Here is a 15394-nt window from a genome sequence, read left to right as displayed (position 1 = left end):
GATCTTGTTGTATTCAATTATAGTAGTATCATATTATCTGCTTTCAGAGAAAATAGATCTATCTAGTCTATCAGAATTCAAATATAAACTTTGGTATGTTTATTTTTCATAAAAGTTGAATTTTCAAATCAGTGGTGATACAATGATCTGTATAGTAAACTGAGCTGGGATAACTGGTTTTCCATAGGATGGTAAACTGTCAGCTCCCAGTTATAATGTGGCTCAGATCATGAACTCCTTATTCCAAAATTCAGACTTAAATTGAAGGAAGTAGGGAAAACCATTAGGCTGTTCAGGTATGACCTAAATAAAACCCCTTGCGATTATTCAGTGGAAGTGACAAATAGATTCAAAGGATTAGATCTGATAGACAGAGTGCCTGAAGAATTATAGACAGAAGTTCATGACATTGTATAGGAGATGGTGATCAAGACCATCCCCAAGAAAAAGAAATGCAAATAGGCAAAATGGCAGTCTGAGGAGGCCTTACAAATAGCTGAGAAAAAAAGAGCAGCTAAAGGCAAGGAAGGAAAAGAAAGATATACCCATCTGAATACAGAGTTCTGAAGAATAGCAAGGAGAGATAAGAAAGGCTTTCTAAGTGCTCAGTGCAAAGAAATAGAAGAAAAGAATAGAATTGGAAAGACTAGAGAGCTCTTCAAGAAAACTAGAGATACCAAGAGAATATTTCATGCAAAGATGGGCACAATAACGACAGAAATACTATGTACTTAACAGAAGCAAGTGATAATATGAGGTGGCAAGAATACACAAAAGAACTCTACATAAAAGATTTTAATGACCCAGATAACCATGAGGGTGTGATAACTCACCTAGAGTCAGACATCCTGGAATGAGAAGTCAAGTGAGCCTCAGGAAATGTCACTATAAACAAAGCTAGTGGAGGTGATGGAATTTCAGCTGAGCTATTTCAAATCCTAGAAGATGAGGCTGTGAAAGTACTGCACCCAATATGCCAGGAAATTTGGAAAACTCATCAGTGGCCACAGGACTGGGAAAGGTCAGTTTCATTCCAGTCCGAGAGAAATGCAATGCCAATGAATGTTCAAACTACCACACAACTGCACTCATCTCACACGCTAGCAAAATAATGGTCAAAATTCTCAATGCTAGGCTTCAGCCATATGTGAACCAAGAACTGTAAGATGTTCAAGGTGGGTCTAGAAAAGTCAGAGGAACTAGAGATCAACCTCCAGCATCCATTAGATCATAGAAAAAGCATGAAACTTCCAGAAAAGCATCTACTTATTCTTTACAGACTAGGCCAAAGCCTTTGACAGTGTGGATCACAACAACCTGTGGAAATGTCTTCAACAGATGGAACTAATAGACTATCTTACCTTCCTCCTGGAAAATCTGTATGCAGGTCAAGAAGCAACAGTTAGAACCAGACATCGAACAATGGACTGGTTCCAAATTGGGACAGGAGTACATCAAAGTTTATATTGTCATTCTGCTTATTAAAATTATTTTCAGAGTACATCATGTGAAATGCTGGGCTGAATGAATCACAATCTGGAATCCAGAGTGCAGGGAGAAATATCAATAACTTCAGATATGCAGATGACACCATCCTTAAGGCACAAAGAGAAGAGGAACTAAAAAGCCTCTTGATGAAAGTGAAAGAGGAGAGTGAAAAAGCTGGCTTGAATCTCAACCTTCAGAAAACGAAGATCATGGGAAGCAGTCTGATCACTTCATGGCAAATAGATGGGGCAACATTGGAAACAGTAACAGACTTTATTTTCTTGGGCTCCAAAATCACTGCAGATGTTGACTGCAACCATGATGAAAAGATGCTTGCCCCTTGGAAGAAAAGCTATGACCAACCTAGACAGCATATAAAAAGCAGAAACATTAGTTTAACAACAAAGGTCCGTCTAGTCAAAGCTGTGGTTTTTCCAGTAGTCATGCATGGATGTGAGAGTTAGACCATACAGAAACTTGAATGCTGAAAAATTGATGCTCTTGAAATATGGAGTTGGAGAAAACTCTTGAGATTCCCTTGGACTGCAACGAGATCCAACCAGTTCATCCTAACAGAAATCAGTCCTGAATATTCATTGAAAGGACTGATGCTGAAGCTGAAACTCCAATACTTTGGCCGCTTGACACGAAGAACAGACTCATTGGAAAATACCCTGATGCTGGCAAAGATTGAAGGCAGGAAGAGAAGGGGATGACAGAGAATGTGATGGTTGGGTGGCATCACCAATTCGATGGACATGAGTTTGAGCAACCTCCGGGAGTTGGTGATGGACAGGGAGGCCTGGTGTGCTGCAGTCCATGGGGTCACAAAGAGTTGGACACAAATTAAGTGACTGAACTGATACAGATGGCACCACCCTATTGCAGAAAGCAAAGAGGAATTAAAGAGCCTCTTGATGAAGGTGAATGAAGAGGGTAAAAAAAAAAAATTGTCTTTAACTCAACATTCAAGAAACTAAGATCTTGGCATCGTGTCCATTCAGTTGAATTCAGTTCAGTAGCTCAGTCATGTCCAACTCCATTCTGTAGAGTCACTTGTCCCAACACTTCATAGCAGATAGATGGTGAAACAATGGAAACAGTGACATACTTTATCTTGTTGAGCTCCAAAATCACTATGGGTGGTGACTGTAGCCATAAAATTAAAAAACATTTTCTCTTGGAAGTAAAGCTATGAGAAACCTAGACAGCATATTAAAAAGCAGAGATATCACTTTCCTACAAAAATGTGTATAGTCAAAGCAATGGTTTTTCCAGTACTCCTGAATGGATGTAAGAATAGGACAATAAAAAAGGCTGAGCACCGAAGAACTGTTGCCTTTGAAATGTGGTGCTGTAGAAGACTCTTGAGAGTCTCTTGGACATCAAGGGGATCAAACCAGTCAATGCTAAATGAAATCAACTCTGAATTTTCATTGGAAGGACTGATGCTGAAGCTCCAATACTTTGGCCACAGGAGGTCAAGTGTGGACTCACTGGAAAAGACCATGATGCTGAGAAAGATGGAAGGCTTGAGGAGCAGGAGATGACAGAGGATGAGATGGTTGGATGGCATCACCGACTCAAAGGACATCAGTTTGAGCACACTCCAGGAGATGGTGAAAGACAGGGAAGCCTGGTGTGCTACAGTCCATGGGATCACAAACACTCGGACATGACTGAGTGACTGAAGTTCAATTCAGTTCAGTCGCTCAGTCGTGTCTGACTCTTTGCAACCCCATGAATCACAGCACGCCAGACCTCTCTGTCCATCACCAACTCCCGGAGTTTATTCAAACTCATGCCCATTGAGTCAGTGATGCCATCCAGCCATCTCATCCTCTGTCGGCCCCTTCTCCTGACCCCAATCCCTCCCAGCATCAGGGTCTTTTCAAATGAGCCAACTCTTCGCATGAGGTGGCCAAACTACTGGAGTTTCAGATTCAACATCAGTCCTTCCAATGAACACACAGGACTGATCTCATTTAGGATGGACAAGTTGGATCTCCTTGCCATCCAAGGGACTCTCAAGAGTCTTCTCCAACACCACAGTTCAAAAGCATCAATTTTTCAGTGCTTAGCTTTCTTTACAGTCCAACTCTCACATCCAAACATGACCACTGGAAAAACCATAGCCTTGACCAGGCAGACATTTGTTGGCAAAGTAATGTCTCTGCTTTTTAATATGCTGTCTAGGTTGGTAAAAACTTTCCTTCCAAGGAGTAAGCATCTTTTAATTTCATGGCTGCAGTCACCACCTGCTGTGATTTTGGAGCACCCAAAAATAAAGTCTGACACTGTTTCCACTGTCTCCCCATCTATTTCCCATGAGGTGATGGGACCAGATGCCATGATCTTAGTTTTCTGAACGTTAATCTTTAAGCCAACTTTTTCACTCTCCTCTTTCACTTTCATCAAGAGGTTTTTTAGTTCCTCTTCACTTGCTGCCATAAGGGTGGTGTCATCTGCATATCTGACATTATTTATATTTCTCCCGGCAATCTTGATTCTAGCTTGTGTTTCATCCAGGCCAGTGTTTCTCATGATGTACTCTGCATATAAGTTAAATAAGCAGGGTGACATTATACAACTTTGACATACTCCTTTTCCTATTTAGAACCAGTCTGTTGTTCCATGTCCAGTTCTAACTGTTGCTTCCTGACCTGCATACAGGTTTCTCAAGAGGCAGATCAGCTGGTCTGGTATTCCCATCTCTTTCAGAATTTTCCACAGTTTATTGTGATCCACATAGTCAAAGGCTTTGGCATAGTCAATAAAGCAGAAATAGATGTTTTTCTGGAACTCGCTTGCTTTTTCGATGATCCAGTGGATGTTGGCAATTTGATCTCTGGTCCCTCTGCCTTTCCTAAAACAACGTGAACATCTGGAAGTTCTCGGTTCATGTATTGCTGAAGCCTGGCTTGGAGAATTTTAAGCATTACTTTACTAGTGTGTGAGATTAGTGCAATTGGGCGGTAGTTTGAGCATTCTTTGTGATTGTCTTCTTTGGGATTGGAATGAAAACGGAACTTTTCCAGTCCTGTGGCCACTGCTGAGTTTTCCAAATTTGCTGGCATATTGAGTGCAGCACTTTCACAGCATTATCTTTCAGGATTTGAAATAGCTCAACTAGAATTCCATCACCTCCACTAGCTTTGTTCATGGTGATGCTTTCTAAGGCCCACTTGACTTCACATTCCAGGATGTCTGGCTCTAGGTGAGTGATCACACCATCGTGATTATCTGGAGAAGGTAGATGCCCCTGGTGGAGAGGGCTGACAGAATGTGGTCCACCGGAGAAGGGAATGGCAAACCACTTCAGTATTCTTGTCTTGAGAACTCCATGAACAGTATGAAAAGGCAAAATGATAGGATACTGAAAGAGGAACTCCTCAGTTTGGCAGGTGCCCAATATGCTACTGGAGATCGGTGGAGAAATGACTCCAGAAAGAATAAGGGATGCAGCCAAAACAAAAACAATACACAGTTGTGGATTTGACTGGTGATAGAAGCAATATCCGATGCTGTAAAGAGCAATATTGCATAGGAACCTGGAATGTTAGGTTCACGAATCAAGACTAATTGGAAGTGGTCAAACAGGAGATGGCAAGAGTGAATGTCAACATTCTATGAATCAGTGAACTAAAATGGACAGGAATGGGTGAATTTAACTCAGATGACCTTTATATCTACTACTGTGGGCAGGAATCCCTTAGAAGAAATGGAATAGCCATTGTGGTCAATAAAAGAGTCCAAAATACAGTACTTGGACGCAATCTCAGAAATGACAGAATAATCTCTCTTCATTTCCAAGGCAAACCATTCAATATCACGGTAATCCAAGCCTATGCCCCAACCAGTAATGCTGAAGAAGCTGAAGTTGAATGGTTCTATGAAGACCTGAAAGACCTTTTAGAACTAACACCCAAAAAAGATGTCCTTTTCATTATAGGGGATGGAATGCAAAAGTAGGAAGTCAAGAAACACCTGGAGTAACAGGCAAATTTGGCTTTGGAGCATGGAATGAAGCAGGGCAAAGGCTAATAGAGTTCTGCCAAGCAAAGACACTGGTCATAGCAAACACCCTCTTCCAACAGCACAAGAGAAGACTCTACACATGGACACCACCAGATGGTCAACACCGAAATCAGATTGATTATATTCTTTGCAGCCAAAGATGGAGAAGCTCTATACAGTCAGCAAAAACGAGACTGGGAGCTGACTGTGGTTCAGATCATGAACTCCTTATTGCCAAATTCAGACTTAAATTGAAGAAAGTATGGAAAACCACTAGACCATTCAGGTATGACCTAAATCAAATCCCTTATGACTATACAGTGGAAGTGAGAAATAGATTTAAGGGACTAGATCTGATAGACAGAGTGCCTGATGAACTATGGGTGGAGGTTCATGACATTGTACAGGAAACAGGGATCAAGTCCATCCACATGGGAAAGGAATGCAAAAAGTCAAAATGGTGGTGTGAGGAGGCCTTACTGTGAAATAAGCTGTGAAAAGAAGCTGTGAAAAGAAATAGCTGTGAAAAGAAGGGAAGCGAAAGCAAAGGAGAAAAGGAAAGATATTCTCATTTGAATGCATAGTTCCAAAGAAGAGCAAGGAGAGATAAGAAAGCCTTCCTCAGTGATCAATGCAAAGAAATAGAGGAAAACAACAGAATGGGAAAGACTAGAGATCTCTTCAAGAAAATTAGAGATACCAAGGGAACATCTCATGGAAAGATGGGTTTGATAAAGGACAGAAATGGTATGGACCTAACAGAAGCAGAAGATATTAAGAAGAGGTGGCAAGAACACACAGAAGAACTGTACAAAAAATTTTCACGACCCAGATAATCACGATGGTGTGATAATTTCTAGGTCCATCCATATTGCTGTGAATTGCATTATTGCATTTTTTTCAATGTCTGAGTAATATCCCATTGTATATATTTGCTACATCTTATTTACCCATTTGTCTGTTGATGAACATTTAGGTTGTTTCTGTGTCTTGGCTGTTGAAATAGTGCAATTATGAATATAGGGGAGCATGTATCTTTTAGAATTATTAATATGTTTTGTCTCATTATCTGCCCAGAAGTGGGATTTCTGAGTCATATGGCAACTCTGCTTTTAGTTTTTTGAGGAACCTCCATGATGTTTTTCATAGTGGTTGCATGAGTTTACACTCTTACCAACAGTGTTAAGAGGGTTCCCTTTTCTTCATACCCTTTCCAACATTTAGTATTTGTAGGCTTTTTAATGATGTCTATTCTGAACAGTGCGAAGTGGTACCTCATTGTTGATTTTATTTGTATTTCTAATAACTAGCTATGATGAGCATAGTTTCACATCTTTTTTGGCCATGTGTATGTCTTCTTTGGAGAAATGTCTATTTAAATCTCTTATCCATTTTTCATTTGGTTTTTTTTTTTGGTTATTGAGTTGTATGAGCTGTTTGTATATTTTGGAAATTCAGCCCTTATCATTTGTATCATTTGCAAATATTTTCTCCCAGAAAGTAGGTTATCTTTACATTTTATTTATGGTTTCCTTTGATATGCAAAAGCTTATGACTTGATTAGGCCCCATTTGTTTATTTTAACTTTTATTTTTATTGTCTCAGGAGACTTGATCTTTCTATCTTTATTTGTGAAAATTTGGGCAATTTACTCCCCTGTTAAGCCTCTAGTTTTTTTCATCTGAAAATGGGAACACTAAATGTGCCTTTCTTATAGCATTGCTGTAAGAGCTAAATGAGAAAAAAGAAAAAGATACATATAGTATCTGACACAGTAAGCAATGAATATAGGCTAATTATTATTTTCTAATATGGACTCTTTGTGACCACATGGACTGTGGTCCACCAGACTTCTCTGTCCATGGAATTCTCCAGGCAAGAATATTGGAGTTGGTTGCCATTTCCTTCTCCAGGGGATCTTCCCAACCCAGAGACTGAACCTGTGTGTCCTGCATTGACTGGAATGTTCTTTACCCCTGAGCCACCTGGGAAGCCTTCCAATATGGTTAAAACCAGTCTAAAATGAACACCAGTCTTACTAAGTGGGCAAAAAGTCACCATTGGATAATATTTCTTCTTATTTTAGAGAATTAGTGTGGAGGACGTTGGGCTCTAAGTCTTATTAGTTGTCTGCAGCATTTAAGTGATATTTTCTTTATTCCATAATAATTATTGTTACTGTTGTGCCACTGATTTACTTTGTGACTTTTCTTGAATTTTATCAGTCTTGACCTCATTCTCTTCATTTTCAAAATTATGGAGACTGATGAGATGCTTTCTGTGCTTCATTCTAAAGCCTGTATGTTGTTGCGGTAGTTCTTTAAAAAACATATTTCAGTGATAAGTAATTGTAGCATTTTATTAAATTTTTCTTTTTTCCCCCTTTTTTCTTATTAGTTTTTTCTCTCTTGGCAATTCATTATTTTATGACCCTTCCTACATACTATTCTATCATGTTATATCTTTTACTCCTACAGTGAAATTTTCTCTCTTCCTTTGGTGTAATCATTATTTTCAGTCTATCATTTCACTTAATGTTCTCAACAGTAACATCTAGACTTATTCCTTCCCAGCTTTTACAGTTTGCCATTGTAACATGAGCCTTAACCTCCCTCTCAAACTGTAGGAGTTCAGCCATTATTTGTCTATGCTTTCTTGAATTTTGGATGATAATTGAGAGGAATACCACACTCATTTGTAAGTGTCACAGAAAATAGACTTCAAGCCAAATGATATACAGTCCTAGTCTAATAGAATCCCTGTATTTCTGTATCCCCTTGTTGTATTCTATTCATTTGTAAAATGTAATAGTTGACTTTTGCTAGAATTATTATTAAAATAAGCTGGCAGATGTATGTGTACTGTTTATCTTATGATGAACACTTATACAGTTGTCGACTCAGTATTCTTTTGTTTGTTTTAAATAAAAATAACCTGAAAATGACAACTGTAACAAATACATTATTTTTAGAATAGTATTTTATACTAATATTTATCAAAAATGAACAAACTTCAGATTCTACAGTCGATATTCTAAAAGTATGTTATTACTAGACAGGATTGTTTTCTTTTCTACAATCACTGACTATGCCTGTGTATATTTTATTATGATCAGGATCACTTTCTATCAGAGACACCTATCTCTCAATTACTTCATATTTTATTTTCTTAGTTCTTTGAATTCATCATTTCAATTATCATTTGGTTACGTTGCATCTTTCACATATTAACAAATCTATTAAGCCAGAAATACAATCAATATGGTAATTAGTGTTTCTTTGTTTTTTTTTTTTTTTTTAAATATTATTTTATTAGTTGGAGGCCAATCACTTTACAACATTTCAGTGGGTTTTGTCATACATTGACATGAATCAGCCATATAGTTACACGTATTCCCCATCCCGATCCCCCCTCCCACCTCCCTCCCCACCCTTTGGAATCACTGCTTTTATGTAAGACATTATATTTCTAAAAGGTTCATATTAACATGCAGATATAGTATCTTGGAGAAATTATACTTTGTCAATGATTTACTAATCATTTGTTATTTGGATTGGTTATTTTGATTACCTGTCTGTGGTCAAATGGAACATTTGCTGAGAGAAGCAGGGCCATATAGGTTCTGGCTTTGGAATTTTACCCTAGCAAGGGAGGGAAGAATGAAAACATCGTGGTAAAGAATGCTGGGAATTGAGGAGCATTATGTATGCATCAAGATTCCAGAGACAGTTAGGATTTACTATATGAGCTATACTCAAATATTTTACTAAAATCTGTTTTCCATTCTGAATTTACCTGTCTAATACAAAAGCTCAGGACATTGTTTAATACTCTTTGCTAAAGGGCATTTTTTTTCATTTATTTTTATTAGTTGGAGACTAATTACTTTACAATATTGTAGTGGGTTTTTGTCATACATTGACATGAATCAGCCATGGATTTACATGTGTTCCCCATCCCGATCCCCCCTCCCACCTCACTCTCCACCCCATCCCTCTGGGTCTTCCCAGTGCCCCAGGCCCGAGCACTTGTCTCATGCATCCAACCTCGGCTGGTGATCTGTTTCACCCTAGATAATATACATGTTTTGATGCTGTTCTCTTGAAACATCCCACCCTCACCTTCTCCCACAGAGTCCAAAGGTCTGTTCTGTACATCTGTGTCTCTTTTTCTGTTTTGCATATAGGGTTATCATTACCATCTTTCTAAATTCCATATATATGTGTTAGTATGCTGTAATGTTTTTTATCTTTCTGGCTTACTTCACTCTGTATAATGGGCTCCAGTTTCATCCATCTCATTAGAACTGATTCAAATGAATTCTTTTTAATGGCTGAGTGATATTCCATTGTGTATATGTACCACAGCTTCCTTATCCATTCGTCTGCTGATGGGCATCTAGGTTGCTTCCATGTCCTGGCTATTGTAAACAGTGCTGTGATGAACATTGGGGTGCACGTGTCTCTTTCAGATCTGGCTTCCTCGGTGTGTATGCCCAGTAGTGGGATTGCTGGGTCATATGGCAGCAATAGAAGTGCTCTAGGGCATTTGAAAATCATATCTCAACTGCTCAGATGAACGAATAGGGAATGAAGTCCCGAAATTTTTAAGCCATTCCTGAGATTCTTGTGTTTTTTTTTAGAACACAAATCAAAGAGCCTATAAAAACTTAGCCAAAGACACTGAGAACTGAGACCATCATATTTGAGATATTTTCACTCATAAACTGGGTACTTTTCACTGACAAAAGTGAGAGATAGATGTTTTTCTTATAAAGAGAATTTCATTATACCGAGTTTCAAACTATGCCTACTCATAATGATTCTCACTATATATTAAAAAAGAAAACTTTTATGAGAGAAATGAGGAAATAAACTGAGGTCTTACATTAGTATCCTGCCCTCTCTAAGAGGCAAAAGCACTAGAGCAAAGAGTGCCATTTAAAATAAAAATCATCAATGCTAATTATATGCCTTATGGTCATTATGAATAGTTTTATTTTTTTACCCTTCACGATAAGACATTTTTTAATAGCAGTCATTAACTCTTTGCTGATTTCATTGTTCCTGTTTTTTGAAAATTTTAAAGCACCATGGAAAATCAAGTAGTCTTATCTCATATCCTAACAAATGATAATATTTGTTTACATTCACCACTAAAATCATTTTGATGTATAAGGGTCAAGTGTCATTACATTAAAGTAGGGAGATAGACTTAGATCACATAATTTTTAAAGCAATTTGTGCATTCAAATATTGATTGCTTTAGTGCAAAGTTAGTAACCTAATACTGTGGGAAGATGATGAAAATTGAACAAGAATACTATGAATTTGTCTTACCAGAACTTAGTTTAGGGTTTCTCAATCTCAGCACTACTGATATTTTTTTGCCACCTTCTTTCTTGTGGGGGACTATCTTGTGCATTGTAGGATGCTTAGCATTATTTGTGGTGGTTATTCAGGAAATTCTAGTAGCATACCCCCAATTGTGACTATCAGAATTGTTCACAGATATTATTGAATGTCTCCTAGAGGCAATATCTCCCCCAGATGAGAAGCATTGACTTAGCTGATCCATTCTGAACCACCATCCTAATCCTTCCTTCACTATGTCCTCTGCATATTATTTCTTCTGGGTATTTAAATTTATATGTTTTTATCACAATGTTTTTAGGTGGTCTTAGACTGAGTCACACATGACTGTTTTCTCTCTCTATGTGAATAATATGGGTTTTAGATACTTGTTCAGGCGTTAAGTCATGTCCGACTCTTTGCAACCCCCTCAAAAAAAATTGCCCTCTGCTCTTCCCCAGTAGCATATTGGACATCTCCCAACCTGGGACTCATCTTCTGGTGTCAAATCTTTGTGTCTTTTCATTCTGTTCATGGGATTCTCCTGACAAGAATACTGGCGTGGCTTGCCATTCCCTCCTCCAGTGGACAACATTTCATCAGAACTCTCCACTATGATCCGTCCTCTTGAGTGGCCCTGCACAGCTTGGCTCATAGCTTCATTGAGTTACACAAGCCCCTTTGCCACAACAGGGCTGTGATCCATGAAGGGGTACTTAGAAGACTTATTTTATAACTCCTTCATGAAACATAATACAGTGCTTTGTGTAAAATAGGATCATCAAAAATGTTGATTGACATTGCCAACAGCTAGTCTTGGAAAATGTAGTTTATTTCTCTCTGCTTAGTTCGGGGCATTTTACTATTCTGTTTGTTTAATAAAAGAAAAAAAAAAAGATACTTCCTAAAGATGTGACTCAGGCTGTAGTTCTATATAGAAGTTTTAGTTTATGGGGTCTTAAAACAGAAATATACCTTAAATTGATTTCAAAGCCTTTACTGAGAAAACCCTGTGTCCAACTTGCATTTAAAAAAATGAATAAGTGAGGTGTCATGAGATAGGCACTAATCAATTTTTGTCATTTTCATCTCGTAAAAATAAAATAAAATAAAAAATCTTGCTCTGCTTTCTCTACTGATATAGTCTGACCTTATCGTGGATCCTTTAGCCATTTTAAAAGCTTTCAGTGCAAAGGGCTTGACTCACTGTCTGGAGAGTAAAAAGCTGACAAGTTAATCAAGCAGAGTAATGATGTGGTGGCTACAATAAAAAAGGTCAAAATCATGTATTATTTCTTGAGACGTATCTACTGATTTGATGATAATGTCAAGTTCAAATCTTAAAAGGCCATTTAATAAAGTACAAAAAGAATTTTTCTAGGGGCAAAGAAATTTTGACCTCATAAAGTGAAGTCTCTGATCTATTGCAGCTGTTGATTAAAAGTCATTTTATTCATTTGTTAATTCATTCCCTCTTTCATCCATCCATCTATCCATCCTTTGTCCTATCATTCATTCAACATTTTCAGCACGTATTAGACACTTAGCACTGAACTACATACCAGGGAAATTGCATTGAAAACTAAATCATGGTCACTATCTTTGAGCAGCATACTGTCTAGATCCATATTTTGCAATAAATATTTAGAAGAACAGTGCTTCTATAAAATAATAATTATTTACCCAATGTTATTATTTTTGTTTCTGTTCTGAGTTTTCTGTAATAATTTTAAAAAATCTCCATTTTCTAATATGCAAACTAGTTTTTTCACGTGAAGAGATCTTAATGGAAAACATCTTAAAATTGGCCTTGGAAACTGGAAAGGTCAAAAATATCTGGTATACAACTATAAAGTTATAATTTAAATCTGGTGAGACTACTAATTTTGTTGGATGTTGTCTCCCTCGTATAGGGTACAAAATTCACTTAGTATGAATTAGTAAGGAAACAGGACCTTACTGAGACAATCTGGGAAATTAATTTCCCAGAACTGACACATGTGTAGGTGAATATAGGAAAATGGACTTTAAAAGAAATCTACTTTCTTTCTGCAAAGAAGGGCAAAGTTTGTCATTTGTAATTTAAAGTCTGATTTCAAAGATTACTTACACTTCTGAAAGTGGGAAAATGGATAAAATTTTAATCAGTGACAGTTATAATAAGCATACTACTTTACAAAAAATAGTAGAGTGAGATAAATATTAGAAAATATATAGTTCTTTGCGTGAAGACTATTATTCAGTAAGTGTTATCAACTAGCATAGAGCTTGAGGTAAAGACATAATTTTGTCTTTGCATAAGGTCAGTAGTCCACTTCCATTTGTGTATGTTTGTTGAGGTACACAAAAGAAGTTAGCAGATTATTTCAGTGTAATTTTAAGGATAATTAATGCTTCACACAGGTACACGCACAAACTACTAAATTGTTAATATTGTGCTGGCTAAACTTCAAAAGTTCAGAAATTCCTTTCTGATTAGCAATTAGATGAGCCTGATATTGATTAAGAGTTTATCTAAATGGTTTCTTATCTAGAAATGTTGTAAACTTAGAATTTTATTTATATAAAGTGAATTAAAATAGAAAGTTTCCAATTTTATAGCATTCTATAAAAGCTAATGTTTGCAAGCATATTCATTGACAATAGTAAGTGTTTCTGTCACATTAGGCACTTCAAAAATAATACTAAATAAATCATTTCCATTATGCTAGTGCTTATGGTGATTAAAATAAATTTGTCTATCTTCAGTGATATCATAAGGTATACCTGGTTGATAAGTGTCTCATGATTTAATTGTGTTCCTACTTTCTAATTTGTAAAACCACTCCAACTTAAGAGCTCATGGCTCTAAACACTGAACAGTTAAATGCCATATATCATAAGACTTTAAGATAATATAATAAATGACATGAAATTATGAATAATCTTCATATTGGAATATTTAAGTTTTTACCTCTGACTGACAAATGGCCTTACTAAATAAAATGGAAATAAAGCAGATGTTATTATATTCTTTTGATTCTTCCCAAAATATTAGTTTAGTGTTTTAATATTCATATGTGATCATCTTTAGGTATAATCTGTTTTTCTTTAAGATTTCAAATTTATCATATTGTGAATTATACTTGTAGTGATATTTTTGCACCAAAATCAATACATATAGGGTAAGAGAAATAAGACAATGCTGGAATTGTCCTCGAAAAATCTAGGACCTGTTTATTTATAATATATATATTATCATTATAGTGGGCTACAATGTAATGAAAGCTGTACACATCGATTGAGGGTTTACTCTGTGTCAAACACTGCACTTTTATGTATTATCTTTCTTAATGCTCAGAAGAAATCTATGAGGTAGATACCATTTTTATTTCCTTTTCACTTGGAGATGTAAAACACTTAGCCCCAAGTCTCAAAGATAATAAGTGGTAAAGCTGGTTTTGAACTCTTGTTCTGACTTCAAACTTTAAGCTCTTCACTCCTGGGTAACAGGGCCTCTTTGAGAATCTTTTACCTAATGTGGATTGAAAAAGTGTATTGGAGTCTTAAAATTGTTTAGACTCTAAGTCCAGAAGGAAACTTCGTTAGCTGGTCGGTCATTACTAACACTACTCATGAACATTCTAAGTTGAGGCAGTATGATCTTGTGGAAGGGAACAAAACAAATGTTCATCAAAGTCTCTGGTTTTCTTCTCCTTTTGGGCACTTTCCTCCTTTAAGTTGGACACAGTCATATGACTTGCTTTATCCAATGGGATGAAAGAAGTGACCTGTGCCATTTCTGGTTAGAAGTATCTAAGGACTGGTGTGATTTTCTTCATGTTCTCTTTCTTTGCCATAGTAATTCTGGAAGCATGTATTTATTGTATTGAAGATGAGGAAGATAGACCAAAGCAGCCTGGAATATTAAATGGCTAAATAGATGTCATATACCCTGGAGATTCTCCCCAACTCAGAGTGGATTTTTTGTGTGTGAGAAATAAACTGTTGATGTGTTAAGCTACTGAGATGCTGGTTCACAGTCTAAACTCATCTAATCAGATTGAAAGATATACATACCATATGATGCTAATTTTCAAGAGCAGTAAGGGCAAGCCTTTGACTTCTATGTGTCTTAGTTTTTTTCATTTTAAAATGATGATTTCTAGTCTATGCCTTCTTCCTGAGATTTTGGGGACAAATCATATGATCACATGAGAAAACATATATGAAAGCCCTCTATAAACTGCAAGGCAATATTACTATTAAAGTCGGAATCATAGTTTCTCTTCACCTTCATTATTTAGTGAGCAATGTTCAGTGATGTTGCTGATTTTTCAAAAAGAAGGGTTAGAAGACAAAAGGTAATTTTTGGATTGGAATCAAAGTGTTATTCCAATGTACACATTGATGCATTTCAGGAGAAAAAATAGTTGCTTAATACAACATAGAGAATAATAGGATATGCTCAACTGTGATGGTTATCATTGTTATTGTTGAGTTGCCAAGTTGTCTGACTGTTTTGTGACCACCTTGGACTGTGGTCCACCAGGCACCTT

This window comes from Muntiacus reevesi, chromosome X, assembly GCF_963930625.1.
Source record: "Muntiacus reevesi chromosome X, mMunRee1.1, whole genome shotgun sequence".
Lineage (NCBI taxonomy): Eukaryota > Metazoa > Chordata > Mammalia > Artiodactyla > Cervidae > Muntiacus > Muntiacus reevesi.
Note: the sequence above shows the minus strand (reverse complement) of the source record.